This window comes from Larimichthys crocea, chromosome VIII (assembly GCF_000972845.2).
Source record: "Larimichthys crocea isolate SSNF chromosome VIII, L_crocea_2.0, whole genome shotgun sequence".
NCBI lineage: Eukaryota > Metazoa > Chordata > Actinopteri > Sciaenidae > Larimichthys > Larimichthys crocea.
In genome coordinates this window covers 13,769,097-13,787,376 of record NC_040018.1, presented here as the reverse complement: position 1 = coordinate 13,787,376, position 18,280 = coordinate 13,769,097, and the positions used below count along the sequence as shown (strand labels likewise).

Sequence of the window (18,280 nt, the reverse complement as noted above, 5' to 3'; positions counted from 1 at the left end):
TGCACTCTACCTCTCAGCACTGCAAAAAAAAAAAAAAATGTGAGCCTGTTCGACGGGGCGATTGCAGTTTCCTTGTTTTCCTGAGAGATGAATGCTATACAGCAGATGCTACGTTGCTTGAAAACAGGTATCAGTGGCTGCCTCGGCTTATGGAAGGCAAGTGCTGAGGAAATGCCGTGTTACAGCACACCATACATTTTAGCAGAAAGGGGGAGAGAGAGAGAGAGAGAGAGAGGACGGGGGGGGGAGGAGGGAGGGAGGGAGGGCAGGAGGGGAGTTGGGTCTTGGTCATATAGGCTACAATATAAGAAGTTTGATTTTCATAGCCTCTTCCAAGGAATATATGCTATTGGATCTGTTGAAACGCCTCATCCCATGGGGGTTTCATAACCCTTATAACCTTTAAGTCAAAGGCCTATGGAAAATATAAAATATAGCCTATATATTTCATCAGCCATCTTCACCCATATCACAGAAGGCTGCTTAACATATCAGTGTGCAATCTTGGGGGGAAAAAAACAAACATTAGATTTATCTGTGCCATGCATTTCTAAACAACGCATCTGGAAAAAAAATAAATATCTCAGACCGTTTTATTATCCCAGTTATGGCTTATCTTTTATGCAATATTGTATATTGGCTACTTTTAGTTCTATAGCATGTTTGGGCCAATGTTTGGATTTGAGTATATGTGCCATTTAACTGTGTATCGGAATCCACTATATAGGCGCAGACTATCAAATCCGTATTGTTTTAATAAACATGGCACGTTATGTGATCAGTGAAAGCTGCTACTTGTATTCAGTGGACCAGGACTCTATATGGAGCTGTTTGCACAGAAAGTGTGCATACTGAGAGTGAGGGATTGTCCATTTCCTCCGAGAATCAACAATAAAATTATCATAACAAAGAGCACTGAGAGACTCAAAGGTTGATTTTTTTTGCAATACAGTCTTTTCATTCGGTGGAAACGGAGAGGACATCAGTTGCAGAGGCGAAGTGCTTTACGCAAAGATTATTAAGAAAAAAAAAACAAATAAACGAGAGAACCTCAACAAATGCATGGAGGTATTGATCATAAAGGCATTTTGAAATACCCAATCACGAAACATATGAAAATGGAATGAAACACTGGCCATCTGGGCTTCTTCTTCTTCTTCTTCTTGTCATAATATCTGAATATCTATCAGCAAATTGAACACACACATACACAGGCCGGAGCTGACCAAACGCCTTCATGCAGCTCTGCCATACATTTATAGTTATTATTATTTAAGAGAACCTACATGTATTGACAACGTGTTCCCACCAGTTTCGTAATAGATGTCACGATAACCTGTTTCCCCATCATCCCTCTGTGCTACAGCTACACTTCCAAGTCTTTCACTGATGGGTGTGCTGGGTAAGAAGTCTAAATCTATTTATGTTTTCTACTCGCGACACATATTGTAAAATTTCAGTAAATCGTCATACTCATGTACAGCAGGATACAAAGAAGCTTCAACAAGTATTTGTCATTTTTTTTAAAAAAAGAGCTGAAGTTGCTTTGCATACTGTACTAATACAAAGCAGCTCTGAGGAGTTTCCCAATTTCACTGTAAAATATTAAAAGCTTTGTCCTCTGGATGCCTTCGCATCTTTGGAACAATTTGTCTCTTTTATCTTACAATAATATTCCAAAGAATACAACCTGAATTTCAACTTTTGTCTGATATTTTGAGCTGACAGTAAACTGTCCGAAGGACACGTCTTTCATATCCTCTCCGTCACACTTCCATCTGTTGTCATCATATTTTATAAAAGCGTAATTTCACTTTTTTTTTTAAATAAACTGATTCCTAATTTTACAGTTTTAGTCAAAGGAATCCGTGCGTACACACTCATGTGTGAGTTGACAAACACATATTGTTCCAAGTTTTTATTAAAGTCCTGTTTAGTCGTCTCTTACCATCGAGCCTATCATCGTTATATTCATATTTTTATTCAGTCCAAAACATGAAAATATTCTGGGATTTCCTTAAATGCTTTGTAGCCCACAGGTTGAATCACGTGAAGTTTATCAAAGTTAAAAAATTGTGAAGGTACGCATCAGGATTATTTAATATCAACTTTTGTCTCTGAGCATGTGATATTTCTCTGAATGCTTCAAATATATATTTACCAATAGGTTGTTAGCTCTGATAATATCCAGGTGCCACTGTATTTACGATAAGCTCTGTTCATGGCACATTACAACAGTACACCGTGGCAGCCTATACGTTGCTCTTACTGTACAGTCTTGCATAGAAATCGCTTGAAACACGCTTTCATTTTTTTTGGCAAGTGATTGTTTTAATTGTCTACAAACGCCACCATTGTTTGCTTAATTACACTTCTACTGTGCAGAAGAATAACACATTTCTATTTGAGTCATTACAGCTGCCGTGAGTCAGTTATGTATTTCAATAAGTTCCCCAAAACGTGGACTTTAAAGTACGCGTAAAACGAGCTCTCTGTGTGTGTGTGTGTGCAGCTTTGGCACGACTAAAATGACAGACTTTAGTTGAAAGAGACAGAATAAAATATAACATGGTCGCTTATGCACGTATAGTGGCCAAAGGATGATTATGTCTTTCATTTCATCACAAAAACGGGACAAAAACGTTTGGAAAAGTGAAAAAAGAGCGGAGGAAAAGCTGTGCCTGTAGCGTCGGGGCTTTGCCTGCTGCGGCTGCCTGCTCCAGTATTAACTTTCACTGTCTTCCGTCTAATCAAACTCTTACTTTCCGCTGTTCTTAATTCCATATTTTCAATTCCTGATCATTACTTTCCTCTTTTTTCTACTTGTATCTATCCATCCATCCCTCCCTCCCTCCTCTTTCTCCCTCCCTCCCTCCCTCTCTCTCCCGAGCTCTCTCCTTTGCTGAATCTTATTGATCCAGAAGGCGGCTAATTAGCCCTTCCCTTCGTGCCTGTGTAATGAAGCACATGCGCACTGAATTAATCACAGCCATTTTTTGCAGGAAACTAATTAGCAGGAATAAAGATCCAAAGAGTTTTTTCTTTTCAATCATCAGATCTCACTTTCACCTCTTCCTCGCTCCCTCTAACACAAGACTCATCGCCTGCTTTGCATCCAAATTATTTTTATATTGCCTTTAACAACTAATAGTACCTACTTCGTTTTTTTTTACACTCCGCAACAACAATGATCTTTCTTTTGCCACCCTAAGCGCAAACTGACCAAAAGGGGACTGCCTTGATGGGATCTTTAGCTAAATCATCTCAATACTGGATTAAAAAGCGAGGATCACAAAGCGGCAGCGAGAAATTGTAAGTTTCAACTTTGCGTTTGTCTCTTTTCCTCTCTGTTTCCACGATCCTATTCTTTTTTCGCTGTAGACTTATCTCAATCTCTTTCCTATCTGTTCGTAGTTTACGTGTAGCGGAGCTGGCTATTCTCACATTGTGAGCAATGACCGGCGATCACAAGTTCATTTCATGCAAGTAGTTTGCTTTATTCTCGATCTTTTTCTTTTATTATTTGTATCGTTACCTGTGTTTACATCAGCGTTCGTCCTCTCCTCCTCATGAATGGAAGATAAGAAATGGGCAAGACAGCGATCCTCTCCAAGCAGTTGATCGTAGAAAAACACGGTTTTAAAACAAATATGTGCATTTCGGTGGGATCGGGAAAAGCTATGGAGGGCTTATGGGTGTCGAGAAACGTGTTTTTAAGGCACAGATGCAGTAAGAAAGGGGCTGTGTTGAGCGGACGGAGGGCAGCGGCAGCTCCACACGAGCGCAGCCCAGAAAAGGAGCTCCAAGTCCAGCCTGTGGGTCCGTGTGCGTCCGGCGAAAGGGAAACATCTCTCGCTTTCTAAATTTTGACAGATTTGACACTTGGCACATCCATGGGGTTTCGGCACCGTCGTATGCTTATAAAATCCTCTTCTGGATAAACACATTTTTTTTTTTTTTGTTCTTCTCCGACACGTCTCTCTCTCTCTCTGAAATGTGCAATCCCTCCGCCCTGTCTTAGTTCCTCTATAGCTACCACTTTTCCTCTTTACCCACCACTTTGTCCATCTTTTCTTTTTTATTTTTCATGGCTGTTTGCCTGCTTTGAAGCGTTGTTTTTAAGTCGATTCTCGCTCATTCCCTGACGAAGTCACATGCAAATCGATCGACATGTGTGTGTGTGTGTGTGTATGTGTGTGTGCGTGCGCGCGCGAGAGAGAGAGGGGCTTGTGTTTGCGAGAGTGTATGCATGTGTGTGTGTGTGAGTGTGTGTGTGTTAATGTGAATGTGGTGGTGGTTGAGGAAAAACGAAGCCCCGGGTCTCCTTCATGACAAGAGCGGATCAGCAGGACCTTGTACACGGACAGCCTGAGAGTCTGAGCTGCGTTTCAGAGAACAGACATGTGGTTTAGGGAAGACATAGGCAGGCTGTATCTGCTGCCTCCAACTACTTGGCTACCGTATCTGACTTTCAAGAGAACCTTTTTTTTTTTTTCCGCCGAGAAATGCTGACCGGAATGAAAACAAAACATTGCCCTATTAGTCTGACCTTAAGACATAATCTTTCCAAAGTTACTGCCGGAAACTTAAAGTATGGTCCAGGGTAAACCTATAGGTCACTGCATGCATTTAGTAGACGCTTAGCCTGTTAACATTAGTAGGATTTTTTTTTTTTTAAGTTAAACCACAAGATATCTTCCACATATCCAAAACAGAATAGTCTGCACTCTCGGAGGAAAACACAAACGTGTCTTGCAAAGAGACAGCATATCTAAGCTGAATGGGCCTTTCCCAAAAAAAATCTAGTTTATGGCTGCATATAACTACATGGTTACCCATCTCGTCAAAAGGGGAAAAAAAATGGATCTGACCGAGAGAAAAAATAAAGAAAACGGATATGCAACTCTTATCTTGACGTTTAGGTGCCATTGCATGCCGTGAATCTCCATAAATATGATCAAAAATAGCGTCTACTTTTCGGATGGGATGGAGCTATGTGCAGTCAGAAAAAGCTGCGAGAATTATAAGTCAGTCTTGGGTATTTTTCGCGACATAGAGACGGGGAAAGAAAGAGGTAAAAAAAAAAAAGAAGAGGTTTTGCGAGCGAGCAGAAGCAAGGATAGGATATGTGTACCGTTGGGGGAAACAGAAAGGGGGGTGAGAAGCTGTGTGTGTGTGTGTGTGTGTGTGTGTGTGTGTGTGTGGGTGGGTGGAGGGGTAGGTCAGACTGCAAGAAACAGGGGGAACAGGGGTCATGGAGTGAGTGCAAAGATAAAAAAAAAAAAAAAAAAGAAAGAAAGAAAGAAAGAGAGGAAACCCCCGCGCACAAACAGCCGTGGGATGATGGGGGAGAGAGTGGGTCTGGGCTGGGAGGAAAAAAGGGTGATGGTAGTTGTTGTCATGTTTTTGGGAGCAAGCACAAAGCGTCTTGTGGTTGTCAGCATGTGCAGGATTAAGACTTTGGCTTTAGTTTAGGATGGGGGGAAACAAAAATAGTCTGGTTTAATAAAACAGAATGTTAACGCTGTCAGGCAGGGAGAGAAAGGCAAAAAAAAAAAAAAAAGAGGAAAAAAAAAGGGATGGTGGGGGGGCTGCTGAGGATAGGAGTGTTGAAGGGGGTTGGGTGGAGGGGTCAGATAGCCATGGGCCATAGAGGAGGAATCAGGGGAAGAGGTCAGATAAACAGATCCCTACCTTTCAGACTAGAGAGGAGCAGACGGAAGGAGATTAGCTCTGGGAGAAAGAGGGGGAACTGGCATTCATGTTGATTATTTTAAATCGGTGATAATATTCATATTTAGTTCTTCCTTTTTTAAAAAACTGTTATATAGGTCTCTACCACAATATTGTGTGTGTGACTGCAGCAGTAAACCGTGTGTGTTAGGACTGCATTGATTAGAAACTCAAAGGTGTTACTGTATAGTGTATACGGCAGGTATAGGCAGCTGTGCCAAAACTCCAGTGATCTCCCTTCCTCCCCTGTCTGACAGTAACACTCCTCTCCTCTTCCTCCTCCTCCCTCTCTCTCCGTCTTCTGTTACAAAACAAAGACGGCACAAATGTTTACTGTCATCTCACCTGCCTGATTTTCCTGTCTTGTCTCATTGTCTTATTTATGTTTAATTATAACCGTTCCTGCTAAAGGTATAGGCATGTCATTGGCTTTATTTCTGTCTATTATATTTCAAATGTGTGTTTATCTGACGCTGTGTTTGGTGTAGCTTACTATATTATCTCATGCTCATCCTCCCTGAGTGTGATATTGGAAGTGTTGCGTTCACGAGGACTGTGGGTCTGTGAAAGTGCCACCAGAGTGATGGTTTTACCACAGACAGCGTTTTTGAAAAATAATAATGAAAATGGGCCACTTTTATTTTAAACTCATTAGTTGTGGTCAGTATTATTTCTTTCCTTTTTGTTAATATGTTCAGCAAAGCTAGATTTTTAATTTTAAATTGTTGTTTTAAAGAGACATTTAAATATGAATAAAACATTTAGGTGGAGTTAGGTTATTTGCCATAACTGAAGAAAAAATAGAAAATAGTATATGACTATTCAAAATGAATGGAAAATATTCTCTTTCAAACATTTCACTCATTTGATTATTCTGATTAATTTAATCAGAATTTGTTTTAATTTACATGGAAAAGCTTCATGTTTCTTTGTGATGTCAGGACAGCTGTATTAAACCATTGTATACATAGGAATACAAAATTCAAAATTGTAAACATGTTATTTGAATGTGTCAGACATACAACACAATTCATTTGTCTGGTAAGATTTTTTGATAAAAAAACGCAGGTTTGTTTATTTGTGACGGTGGTGCTGTACATTTAGTGATGGAACATGATTCTAGTTATATGAGTAATCATCTAAGTGCATATGGTAGCGCTGCTACCTGTGTGTTGTTTTCTGTTGTGACTTCTGTTTTTCACATCACGAAGAACATATTTTGGCGTTATAACGCTGTGATGTGATGACAGTTTTTACTGTGGAGATGTGCACTTGCTACTGATCCTGCACAGCAACAAAACGGTTGTCCACTGTATACACTTGGTCCCCCTCTATTACCATATTCGATGACAGGTATATTCAGATGTCACTTGACTGTATGGACAGGAATAGCACTTCCAGTCGGGGAAATGAGATAAAGGGAGTAGCAGTCGTCATGGATAGGCTCGTTTCATGGTTTGGGGGGTAACACAGAGAAATGGGAGACAGCGCCTCTGGCTGTCATAACCCCTTCTCCTCCTCTCACTATGCCTCTCCCCTTCTCTCTCTCTCTTTCTCTTTCACTCTCTCTCTCTGCCCCCCCCCCCTACCTTCTCTCTCTCTCTCTCTCTCTCTCTCCCTCCATCTCATTCTCAATGTGTCTCTGCATATCTCCCTCCTTAACTCCCACCTTTCCGTACTGTGGCACTGGCATCGTAGGGGAGTTCACTGCCATGTCCTCAGTCGGAGAGAGCCCCCTTTGGGTTACCAGCATGCTAAGGCCATACATGGGAGATTTAACACACTTTAGTTTATGCACACAAAGCACAAAAAATCACCTAATTATGCCCTGATAAGCAAAATATAGAATGTATATGGGAATGGATATTATTATTATTATTATTATTATTATTATTATTATTATTATGTATTTTAATAAATTTTAACCAGACTGATATAAATTAATTTATTTTTATTGTATATTGTTATGAGAGTGTTATAAATAAGAAGAGGTCTACCTTTGTGTGGCTGCATCTTCACTGAAATCAGAGAAGAATGTAAAGTGTGCGTCTGAGCCATTAGCTGTTTGGACATGTGTAGATGAGGGCAGTCGACACAGATGATGGCTCTGAATCTGACGTGTGTGGTTTTGAATATGCAAGGTCGCGCAGCAAGGACCAGTTCTTCCAGTTGTCCTACAGCAGAGGCCAGTGTACTTGTCATGCTTTCATGAAGGAGCAGGGGGGGGGGATCTCGGCTCAGCACAGGGCTCAGAGAGAAAGTGGGAAGAGAGAGTGGAAGAGATGACTGCCATGCTCAGGTGTGTGTGTGTGTGTGTGTGTGTGTGTGGTGTGTGCATGAATGCTGTACCTGATCCTTAATCCTAGCAGCCCAGAGTGTCCAAAAGGACTCCTCTTTATCCACAGAAAGCACCCCTTTCTCTAAAATTCCCCTCCCTGTCTTCTTTTGAGCTTTTCTTCTTCTTCAATGTCACCCTTTTATCTTTTCTATGAAGTGAAGTTGGCGGGGATTTTTGTGGTTTTCTCTTTCACAATATGTTATCGTGTTAACAATCTTGGTTAAATCATTGTGGTAGACTTAGATTTATGACTGAGAAGATGCACATGTGTCTCTGCACGTGTGTCTGTCTTCTGATTTGTGTGTATATACAGGCATTATGAATGTCTTTTGAATGTGCCACGTCAAGGCCTTGTTATGATACACTTTTGTTTTTATAGTCATTATTTTTTATTAATTTTGAACAGTCTCCAAAAATCCAAGCCAGTGTTCAAATTCAGACAAATCACACCAGCCCTATGTTGTGATAACGCACCCCTGCTCTGATTATCTAGCAGTCATACAGAGAATAGAGATACGGGGAAAGGAAAAAAAATAAATTTCCTATTCACTAATATGTTTAAAAGCAAAGTATGGGTTATTTTTTGACTTCTCCTTTAGTGAAGGAAATTCACAAGCTGTCATAAAAGAGAGCACAATAATATGTGATACAAATTTGTATTCCTTTTCAAACAATAAATGCATGCTGTTGTAGTCATGGAAGTGGGGGTTATAATGTGTGTGTGTGGATCTGCGTCCTTGACTAGAATTTCAATATTGCTTCTGTAATAAATGTGCAATTTCAGTTTTGTAGCAAACCAGGCTGTTTGTTAGATAGCAGCGTTGTAACAGTGATAAAGACTCTTGTATTTCTGGGTTGCTGTATCGACTGTGAGTCGAGGACCTGTGTGATGCATGCCTGTCCAGAGCTGGCAGTATTGTAAAAGCTGAGTGTGTGTGCGTGTGTGTAGCAGAGCGGCTACGGCTGACTGTGAATATATCCTATTTGGGGCAGCAGCAGCTAGCTCTAGTGTTCAGGGATGGGAGGAACATCGGTCTCGTGTCTATATAGGCTACATATGCCTACATGCGGGCGAAGCTGGGATGACAGGGACCACTCCAAGGGCTGCAAAATTGAACTGAGCTGCACCCCAGCCCCCCCTCATAAGCCCACCCTTCTCTTGGACCCTGGAGGCCAGCATTCCACCCTCCGCACTGGCGCTTATCATCACAAAGGACAGAATGCATAAAACATGGAGGACGCTTAGACAGAGGCGGCCCAGGTCGCCTTTCTCTCCCCACACTGAGCCCTGGAACAATACATGGGCCCCTCTGGCCTATGACTCTGACGACACACACGCCGTCTTTTTATCCTCCCCTATTTCTTTGTCATCCTCTTCCTCTTCCTCTATGTTACTGTGCTCCGTGGAGTGATAACTGCCCTCACATTGTTTATCTGTGTCTGTGAAATCTGCATTGTGTAACTGAAATGTAAGTGTGTGTGGGTGTGTGTGTGTGTGTGTGTGTGTGCGTGTGTGTACGAGAAAGAGAGAGAGTGTGTGTGTGTGTGTGTGTGTGTGACAGGTTTAAAATATTGACAGTGCATTAGTTGTACAGCTCCTGTCTTCATATTCCTTTTTATTGTATTACATATTTTTAACATACAATTTAATATCATTAAAATTTGAAAAACACTGTGTACTCACCAACTGTCACAGTGATTAAATGTAGACAATTAAAATGATCCCTTTTTGAAGAAATTACATTTCGTGTAAAAGAGAGTATGTTCAGTGCTGTCAGGTGATCCGCGTTTCAGACCATCAGCGTGTCATTTTTCCTCGTCACTAATTTACAGCCAGGTCACCTGATGATGCAACATCACGGCTCGTATTAGTACCAGATACATCGTGCATGTTTTGTATAATCAAGCTATCAGTTTCTCGGTCAGTTAGTGGGCTGGAGCTGGTTGAAAGGCCAGATAAGGAGTTATGTGAAAGTGAACATTATGCCACTTCGAGTCCATAACTCCTTTTCTCTATGCCACTCATTCCCCTCTGCTACTCCCAAGACACGCGTTGTATTAACAATAGGGTAGACAGATAGACAGATTTACGGATAGAGGTTGACAGATTTTTTTTTTTTTTTTTTGTGCTTTTTACAATTACACATGTGCAGTGTTTCTCTGTTTTTTCTTTCTATTCTGATATTTGTATCTGTTTTCTTGGTCAAAGCTCAGGTTTAGGTCATACTCATTTTAATTTCCTTTCTGTGTGTGCACACAGCATCCACAACACTCTGTGACTGTGACAAACAATAGTTATGTGTGGCTAAGAGGGTTTTAGTCTGTTTCGGTGTATACTTGTGTCTGATAGCCGGGCTGCAGGAATGTATTGCTAGGATGTGCAGGACCCCAGCAGGTCTATGGCACTTCCTCTCTGTGTACCTCACAGCTTATCCTCCTCAGGATTATAGAGAGAAGAAAAGAAAAGAGCGGTGGCAGGAGAACCCTTTCCCTCTCACACCCTCTTCCCCATTTTTTTTACAATTCGCACACACACACACACACACACACACTCACGAAATCTCAACAAAAACTGTAATTCACTTGCAAATGTGTAGTAGCCTGTCCATGTTCCCAGTGGAGGAGAGAGAGAGAGAGAGAGAGAAGGAGAGGGAGGGGCAGAGATGGAAAGACATAGAGAGCAGCCTGCAGTGTAATTCAGTGTGAGACAGGGCTGAGGTGAAGCTACCGACTGCTTCTTCCTGGTCAGGAAAAGCAGCCGATTCCATCTGCCCATTGATAGATTCTTAAGCATGTATTGTTTTTTTCTGTGCAAGTAAGAAAATGTGTGTGTGGGAGCTGTTGTCATACGGCAGGTATATAAGTTGCAACTCGCTATTTGTCATTTCCCATAGCTTCTCCTGAGGTGGCCTGGTGTTGTTCGCTCCGTGCCCCAGGCGACTGATCTGCCAGTAGCGAAGGGGTTAAGAAGCAGGGATAGCCCTCTTTTGTCTCTGCGGCCCTCTTTGCCATTGTTGTGGTGGAATTGAGCTCGGTGCACCTCACTTGACCACAGCAAAGCAATAAAATGGCCTCTAAGTGCTGTAGCCTCCGTAGTCCTCTGATGTCAGCTCTCTTCCAGCTTCTACCGCTATATTTTTCTTTTTTTCTACTAACACATGGGCATGTCTCTGTGTGCAGTGTACAGTGTGTGTACGCATCATTATTCTTATTGTTTCTTATTCTCACGCATTTTCATTACCCATGCATAGCCATTTTATTATTTACTTATGTGAGATTAAGCTTACATCTTTTTTTTTTTTGTGCATGTAAATCACTTCTTCAAACTCCAGAAAAGTATTTTAGTTATTTTTTTTATCTGTGCTGTTGCTTTGCACACAAACACAAAATACATCAAATTATATAATATTAGTATACAGATTCTGATTCTGTTAGCACCTGCAGTGTTAGAAGTGGGTGCTAACTGCTCTAAAAGTGCAAACTGTTCTCAAAAAGACTCGCTCATTTTCTATTTTTAATCATCTACAAAAATAGAGAGCCTTACATTCAGCTGAATGGTAATGCTATTCTGTTTTTTTTTCTTCTATTCTGCGAGCGTGTGTGTCTGCCTCTGTGAAAGCCAGTAAATATGTAGGCCGATCTGACCACTACCACCACCTGATAGTCATTATCAAATCGAACAAAGAAAAAGAAGTCCCGCTGTCATAGCTGCTGAATGAATGATACACAGCTAGATACTTCACTTCTTTAGCTACGCACTGTTATATTATTTTACAGTTTTTTTCCCCCCAGACATATGACTACCAATATGATACAAATACTGTGCATGATAATTTTATTTTTCAGTTTGAGAATGCATTATTATAATGCATAGTGTTGGTGGTATTGTGTTTGATTGCACAGATGATTGTTTATAGCACAGTCCCACCTCTGCAGACATTGTAATTAAAAAGAAGATATACTGCATGTGCGTCTGTCGCCATCCCATTTCATCTCGTCAAATAAGCATCTAGCTGTTGCGGTGAGCATGTCAGTGGATTTATGAAAGATTTCTGATTGGGTGAATTATAATTGGCACTGTCCCGAGTGTAAACCATTTATGCCAGGTGTCATACAGACTGCATTAAATGTTACACCAAACTGCAATTAAACCAACATTTCCTCAAAGCTACAATATTACACCTCTACGAAGAGTGTCTCTGTCTTGTGTGCCTTTGCCTCACTCTTCTCCTCTCCCGCTCCCCTCCTTCGAAGCACGTGTGGTTTCCTCTTTGGGTCTCACTGTACCTAAAACAAATGCTCTTTCTCATTTTCCCTGTGTTAAATGAACAAACATAAGGACCCCGGTGCCTCATAATAAATTGATTAGAGAGAAGCAGACTCCCACACAGCAACACCGAAAACTAGAGATGTACAGTGTGTGTGTGTGTGTGTGTGTGTTTAGCCTGAGGAGGAGGAGACGTACTCTCTTCTTCTCCCTACACCAACACAGCAACTAAAAATGTATATTTATCCAGTTTAATGGCAGTTCTTGTCTGCTGGTCTTCATGCTCCCACCTCTCTGGCAGGCTATGCTCTAACTGCTGTTTGCGCCCAGTGGCTGATGTCTCATGACAGCGACAGTGCCGTGGCGTTTACATATTCGTCACGGAGCCCTCTGCGACTGTTTGGTTTTCATTCTGACGTTCAGTGCCACAGAGCAGAGATTTGGTATAGGCTGGAGGGGGTGGGGCAGGTCCCGTGGGATGACACAGGACTAGACGGCCGTGACAGACTGGTGACCTCGGCTTTGTGACGTCATCTGCCTCGTCTGGTCACCATGGCATTCATTTTCCCTACTGTTTAATGAATAAAGATAGGGCCCCGGGTTATGCAGCCATTGGTGATGTTCTGGTGAAATCAGAGGCCTAAATACAAATGGTAGAAAGCAATATGCCGGTTTTTAATAATGTCCTGAATTTAAAACATCCCTTCAGTCATCTGCAAATCTGTCACACTTCTCTTTAGGTTTAAATAAACGTGACATTTTTCTCATTCTTTCTCTTTTTTTGCGTTGTGCAGAACATTTGACTTTTCTGTTTTATTCAGGTGCTAACAAATAGCACGCGAGCATTGTTGTGTGAAGCAGTAAAACTAAACACACCCTGACCACAAATAGGAAGTCAGTCTGAGGTAAGAGCTAGGCTCAAAACGGATACTGACTGTTACAGCAGTTTTTCTCCACCTTGTGGAGTGCCACTTCTTCAAGAAATGCTCTTCTTGTCCTCTTCCGCCACGCTTTTACTCTCCCTCAGTCTAAATCATGCACATTTGATAGGAATAAAAGAAATTGTCTCATAGATTAAGTCTAATTTCAGCATCATCTCCTCTGTTGATCTAGTGGTGTCCCTGTAAACACAGGCAAGGTGCGTATCTGTATCAGTAGGATGGCTGTAAAATAGGCTCCTCTTATTGCCTGCTTTTTGTTGGAGCCAGGTGTTTCCTCATGTTGGATCATGCCCTGATGGGGAACAACAGGCCACATGGCAGGTGAGAACTAAGTTATTAATGCTGGTGTATAGCTTTTCGTTTTGTGGTCTTCCTGTGCTATGAGCAAAGCACAGAAAATTCTTGCAAGCGGAATAGACTAGTAAAATAGCACCCTGGGTTGAGGATTAACACAGGAAGTAGCCCATGTATGGTGAAGGAGCTCTGTGGATGTACTCTTTTTCTCTCCTAGCAGCTCCAGGAGCAGCACAAGTGTGTAGATGACACAGCCTTTGTTTACACTGTTGAGAATATGGGTTTGGAGGAAGGAGAGAAAAAAGACAGAGAGAGGGGGGCGATGGTCAGATCAGGGAGGGAGTGAAGGAGGGTACAGACACCAGTCTCATCACTTCCTTCCTTTGTATAGTTTTTTTCTTTTTTTCATGAATCACCATTGTCAAAACAACAGCCGACAGAAGAGGAAGTGTAGAACTGAGGCATAGGTTCTATTAAAAACATTTTATATAACATAATGGCTGAAAACATAAAACGGTAGAAAATAGAAAAGGGTTTGCATGTTAGCTATTGAGTGTTGTTAAACCTGTCAATGTAGTCTCTAATCTACCTGCTTCTTCTGCCCTGCTGCAACTACAACACTTCTCCTTTTTTTCTGCCAGACAGGGCACATTAAACAAGCCTGTATGTTTTGACCCTGAACAAGCCAGAACTATTTTCTCACACTCTGTAGACCCCTGGTTTCCTCGGGATACCTCTGTGCACGTTCATGCACATGTGCAGATGGATATATATCTATGAGTGACTTCCTCTCTTCCACATAGAATATCTATATCAAAACAGCAGACTGACACCTGCACCCTCTGCCTGGCTGAGCGTCAGTCCTGTGGTCAGGGCAAAATGTACTTTCACATGACAGATGGCTGTGTGGGCCTTTAACAGGAAGCCTGGCTACAGTGTTTCACAATCTCTCTAGAAACAAGAACTGAGTACCCGCGCTTTGGTGTGCTGTCCGCATTTTGTGTAATGGATGCCAGCTTGCCTGTAGTGGGTACAAGCACAAGGCGAAGGGAGGGGGTACCCCGACATAAGTGGACCCCTGAGACCTCCTGGAGGGGTAGAGGTGTGGCGAACGTCTGTTTTGGGCATGGCTTGTGTCAGCGTGTTTAGCGTTTGCCTCTGAGGGCATTTATATGCAAATGCTAAACAACCTATTGGGGTGGCTAATTACAGCAGGGCCTTTGTGTGTGCCAGGCAGTGAGAAGCAGGGAGTTTATAGCACGCCAGGCCTGGACTTCCCCTGCTTGTTTACTCATTGTCTTTCCTTATTACCCCCTCATTGACACTCCCCTTTTGTGTGGCTCTGCCGTTTGCCTGCATGCTGGCTCCTCCCCTAGTGGTGCTGGAGTTAATGTAGTAGATTAAAGAGGCAGCACTCTGGCCCTGTTTACTTCCTCTTTCATCTGGTGGCCCAGCTCTGTTTTACTCTGTAGCCATCCCTCCTGTAGCGTTCGTCTAGCCTCCACCCATTCAAGAAGGTTTCAGCCTCACAGACTCTCTCTCTCTCTCTCTCTCTCTCTCTCTCTCTCTCCTACAACTAATGCTCAGCTAATTACTTTGGGTGATAAAAATGCATTTAGGTCAGGTTCTAATGCAATGCAAATTTATGAGCAGGCAGAAGCAAATATTAACTTGTAGAGTCACTGATAGTCATTGGCTGGGGACAAAGGTACACCTCCCTTAACTGTCAAATATGATGGTTTTTTATGTGGTTTTGGTGTCGCTGCCTATGTTGTCTTTTTTTCTTTGTTGTCAGGCATCTAAGCAAAATGACAGCAGGGTGCGACTGTATAGATGCACGCTGCAGCAAAATCATAGTGCAGTGAAGCTCACATATTAAGGTAGCCCTATTTTTAATACTGTATAGAACTAGTCTAAAATATGAACTGGACAGTTTCTTTTCCTTTTCTTGTTGCTGCCTAAAATGACTGTTTTTATTTGTAGTAATGAAACCAAAACCAAGCCCTTGTGTTAAAAGGTGTCCTAATTAGAGAAGAATATTATAAAGAGATTGGAAGTGAGAAAACTTAATTAGTAAAAATGTTTCATGCTCCGTGCTTGTGACCTCATGGCACCATCTGGCTGTATGATCAAGTAATTTGGACAGCAACAAGTTGAATTTCTTTTTTTTCAAGGTCTAGATTGAAAGCCTGGGCACTTGATTAGTTGTAGTTTTTATCTTGTTCTTTTATTCCATGTCCATCAGCTGCAGTATTACTTCCTATAATATACAGAAACTGCATTTGAAGAAGAGTATATGTTGTGTGTGTTAGTTAGTATGTCTTACTATATATTAGTCCCATATATATGTTCAAAAATCGCTGTTGAATACACAACCATATCCAACTGGCCCTGCTGCATTCCTGTGAAATGATTTGCCTTGTGCTAAAACAAAGAGAGGCGAAGAGAGCAAAAGCCCTGGTTTAGTGTTGCTTCCCACTTCATTTTTTTTTTTTTTTTTTTTAACGGTTTGCCACCAGTTGTACCCCTTACTACGCCAATTACACCCCCACTTTCATGTGTTCTCCCTCTGACATACACATATCCCGACACACACTCATAACATACATACGCAGGGGGAGACTTGGCTGGCCAGGGAAAGCCAAGCCGGATCAAAGGCCGTGTGTGAGGGAGCCAGGGCACCTCGCAGAAAACAGCTGCCCCTTGCTGTCTCTGCCTCTCACCCCAGCCTGACAGCAGCCCAGAAATATGAGGCCTCTCCAGACCTCTGTCCTGGGAAAAAAGGACAGGACAGCACACATACACTCAGAAAAGCTTTTGTCTCTGCTCTCTCTCACTCTCCCTCGCTCACCCAGACATACAAAGAAGAAAGAAAGCCGTTTGTCTATGCTCATTCACTCATTCAGCCACAAATAGAAATCTTCGTTTCACGTATACACTCCCTCTGCCAACCTCACAATACCATTAAATTATCACATGCTTGATTTCTCTTTATTGTCTGTTTGTTAAACTCTTTCATTAGCTGTTTTAGTCAATTTGGCGCAATTTGTCTGTCAATCTGCATTTGGCTTTCTCTCCTGCCCTCAACATTGTGCCTGCTCTTTCTATGAGCCAGGCCTTCCTCAACACTGTCTGAGGGTGCTTTTCTTTTCTCCTATACTCTCGCCTCCACCTTTCCTCGCCACATGTCTGGGATTTCTCTCCCTCTGCTCTGCTTCTCCGGCGTGTTCAAACTCTGACAGAGTTGAGAAAGGCATTCAGCTCCCTAATCCGGGCTCCCTCTATCAGGAATGCTAATACGTGTGATTGTGTGACCCGCCGAAGCCCGGCAACATCTGCAGTAGCCTATGGCAAGCCCCCACCCTCCTACACCCACCCTGCCCCCTGCCTTTGAGCGTTCACTCGCTGCCATTATTTCATTGTTTCACTTCACGCCTGTGACTGGGCAGTGCAGTTAACCCTCTGCTGCTCAGGCCAGGCTGGCTGCAGTCCTGCACACAGGGCCAGAGGGGTACTGAGGAGGGGTCTATGAGTTTGGGACAGCCCTTTCCCAGGACAGGCCTCCATCTGGACCCCTACACACCGCTCTACCCCCTCACACTGTTTACTTATGCATTCCACTACTAGTCAGTGTGCATTTGTGTGTTCATATTGTCTGTTGAAAAGTATGCTAACATGTGAGTTACGGCATAATTGCAAGCATGACCATCTGTGTCTCACTGTTGGACATTTCTATATGAGTAGTTTTTGCTTTCTCAGGGACATCAGGAAAAAAGAAACTTACTCTTGATAGGATGAGATCTGAAGGTATGGTGGATTTAGCCAATGAAAACCTGTTATTACATTTCTCTCACACCCCCTTTGCCAGGTATTGGAGTTGAAAGAAATTATTGTTGGGATAGTGTCTGTTTTCAGAAAGATGAATTACTGGTAAAGCGCAACTGTCGAAGTGAATCTGTGTCAGGCTGTAGCGCTGCTGATTGAATTACCCTTCTCCTCAGTCCTGCCTGTACTTCTGCATGCATGTATTCACGCTACAGCGTACCATAAACAAGCAAAGAAGTAGATTTGATTTCTATGTGCTTCATTCATATCCTAACATTATTAGTTATTAAATCTTTAGGATTGTTAGACCTGTCAGAATCTGGCCCATATAATCTGTTTTTGCTGGATTCCAATAAAAAAGTGTGCACAGTATATACCATGCACACTTTGGTTTCAGACCACCACAAGAAGATGTTAGAAAAATGTTACACTTGCACTGAACAATATACCGTATACAGCAAGTCATTACCTGTCAGCTTTGGTACACATTCGTCAATGGTTAGGTGTCCCTGCTCAAGTGTGTCTGTAGTAATTTGTTGATGCCAGGGATGAAAGAAGCAACTAAAATTTGGTGTAAAGCAGGCAGCCTGAATATCTGAATATGGACAGCAGCTCATTTTACCTTTAAAATAAGCCCACAGCTACAGTAGTGGTAAATTAATTTTAACATGTGCAGCAGCCCACACAAAATAAAAGTGTCTAATTGTCAGCTAATGGAGTATGTTTGCTACCTCAAAGGTAGATGTGTCCCTACAAACGCTTTCCAGTGTGTTACAGAAATTCAACACAACCTGTCAGTAAAATGAAAAGCTACACAAACAGGGAGTCAGCTTTGTACCCAGCTGCAATGTCTGTGGTAACCACCAGGGATCCACATTCAGT

The 18,280-nt window shown here is 42.1% G+C and overlaps 1 protein-coding gene across 2 annotated transcripts in view; it reads left to right on the top strand.

The window, feature by feature from the left end:
- zfhx3b (zinc finger homeobox 3b) overlaps positions 1–18,280 on the top strand; it is a 328,353-nt gene that overhangs the window by 191,151 nt on the left and 118,922 nt on the right. Inside the window, exon 1 of one of the 2 annotated variants that reach the window (XM_027281814.1) lies at positions 2,889–3,312. The exons of the other annotated variant lie outside the window; for it this stretch is intronic. The gene's annotated coding sequence lies outside the window, so the exon portion shown is untranslated. Of the gene's footprint in view, positions 1–2,888; positions 3,313–18,280 lie in introns of those variants that run through there. 2 annotated transcript variants of the gene reach the window in all.